Genomic DNA, 2765 nt, shown 5'->3' on the forward strand with positions numbered 1-2765 from the left:
GGAAACTATGAGTAATAGTCTGGATGTTTCACAAACAACTTGTTTCAATAGCAAGTAAAGATAATTGCTATCATTTTAGTTTCTCAAATATTTTATATAATGACAACACAAACTATTTCACTCTAGGATATATTAACCAGAAGCCATTTTTTTAAAAACAATGACGACAAGAGTGGGATAACATGCCAGTTACATTAATTTGGGATAATGCTTCAGAAAATGTTGTGCGATAGATAGATACACACACCCCTAAAATTATGGAGACTTCACAGTGTGACAACCTATCTTGCAGGTAAAATAACACAAATTTATTAAAAGGTAGATATAAAAAAACCCAGTGACAGATATGGCAATTTCCTGCAATATCTTGGAGACATCTTACTGTATTAAATGTATGTGTCACTGTAGGCCAGCGATTGTCCATAATTCCACGGGGGAGGGTGACCTCAGCCCTCCAGGAACTAAGAACAGTTGGTGGTGATTAGGAAAATTCACTCAGGTTGTAACAGCTCCAGAGAGGTACCACCACTTTGAGAGCTTGCATATACTGGTTCAAACTGGATTATCCAGAGACCAAACAAAGGAAGGACTTTTGGATAAATAGCCTAAATTTAAATAGACTCCGGGCCTTCTTTCTGATCCAACCAACCACCAGGATGTTCTGTCTAAGAGGGGCCTCAATCCTTCCTGAAAAGGATTGGAAGGACTTTGGTCTACAGAGGCCCCATAAGACTGGTGGATGACCTTTGGGAAGCTTTTAGCATGCAGATAGGAACTTCCATTGTTTTTATGTTTTCTATATAATGCTTTCACCTTAAGAATAAATGTGCTTGCTTAGAAAAAGCTGTGTGGCATCTTATAACGGTGGGCAATTACATAGTTTATACCCTCGAGAGAGAGAGAGAGGAGAGCGCAAAGCACAGATGCTGTTCATTTAGGCAGTCTAGCTTGGTGGGAATAACAGTATAGGCAAGGAATTGTGCAGCCTGGAAAAACCCCAACCAGGAGAGCGACACATGGGTTTCCACCCAAAAGAGGTGATGGCTGAGGAGCTGGAAGATGATAAATGGGGAATACAGGTGCAGTTGCCCTAACCTGACACACCCACCACTGTAAACTTTCTGTCCTGACCCATAAAAATCAGGCTCCCTGGCTAAGAAGCCACAGAAGCTGCTTCCTAGTCTAAGGCACTTCTTCCCACTCAACAGCAGTTGTGTATTACAATTTCGGTGTTATAATCCCAGCCAATGCCATTGTCTTTCCTGTCTAAGGACCTGATACTTAGGTTCATCTGATCTGTGATCCTAATCCCAGCCACAATCAGGAGTAGTTCAGCCCCATAGGGACTGTGATACCAGTCAGCTCTGTGTTCTTGGGGAACCAGGGCACAGCATCTGGCCTGTCTGACTCATGAAAAATACTCCCCACCCCGCCGGCCTCAGCTTAAACCAAAACCCATCAGAGAAAAAACTTGCAGAGAGCAATGAAGGGTGGTGGGAGACACACCTAGACCCCTCCTGACAAGGGTGACAAGATTAAGACATCTCTATTAGCATACAAAATTGAGAACAGAGACAACTCCCCTAGCCTCATCTGCATGAAAGATGGGACAGAGAGACATCTCAGTCTGCATAGAGAATGGAGAACAGAGAACTGCACTGAACTCTGGGACCAGAAAAAGCAGGAAAGCACTGCATCATGGGAATCTCTGCTCCAGATGTTAATGAACTTACACCTGCACACACCCAGCTCAACAATTATCAGACCAGTTCTAGTAATGAATCCTTGATTGATATCCAAAATACTGAAGCAGCCTAGTTGCATTGTGAGCTCCCTGGAAGAAAACACCACCCATAGCCAAGAGTGATCAGCTCCTATTTTCTAGCCTAGAGAAAACCCTTGAGTCATCAGTTTACCCATAAAAAAAAAATCTAGTGTTCTCCCTTGAACCATTGTATTTTCTCTACAAAAATCCCTACTCACCCTTCACTCAGTGTTCTGATGCTTAGATCCAAACTAGGCATCAGTTCCACTGGGACTCCATCTTCTCCTGACTGATCATGCTGGGGGCTCTGCCTGTCTCTAGCACTCAAGACCCACAGCTACCACCATCACCTGGGAACCCTGACCAGTTCAAGCTTCAGGGAGCAGTGAGATCCCCTTCTCTTTCTTTCTCTCTGTCTGTTTTCCTTTCTACCTTAGGTATTAACTTTTAATAATGTAGGTTATGTTGGTTTAGCCCTCCTTGTGTAGTTATCACTATTATTCAATAAATAACTTTTATGGTTAAGTTGGTTGCTTCTCTCTCTCTTGCTGAACTTTACTCTTTTGTGTTTTTAGCTTCCCCCGTTCATGCAACAGCAACGCTTCTTTTACCTAAGCTAAAGATCTCTGCAGCACCCAAAATACTGTGGGGTTTGCTCATCAAGTAGGCTACTACCAGTACAACTGTGATCTGAGAGTGGGGATAGGGACATGCTGAATCTGGGACACATAAGGGTAACAGCTTGAAAGTGCTTATTGACCCAGTCCATGGAGCCCAGGGGCATATAAGGAGAGGCAACTTGAAAGTGCTGCTTCATCCAGCCCAGTGAGTCCAAAGACATATGAGGGGTCAGCTTGACAGTGCTTATTGACCCAGTCCACTAAGACTTGCTCTGTTAATGTATGTGTGAGTGTTCATCCGGTTCTGGGGTTGGAGAAACCCAGCCCTAGGGAACCTAGGTCCTGCAGAATAGCTCCACTGGGAGGGGACTTGCAGAAGG

Source organism: Mauremys mutica, chromosome 7 (assembly GCF_020497125.1).
Source record: "Mauremys mutica isolate MM-2020 ecotype Southern chromosome 7, ASM2049712v1, whole genome shotgun sequence".
NCBI lineage: Eukaryota > Metazoa > Chordata > Testudines > Geoemydidae > Mauremys > Mauremys mutica.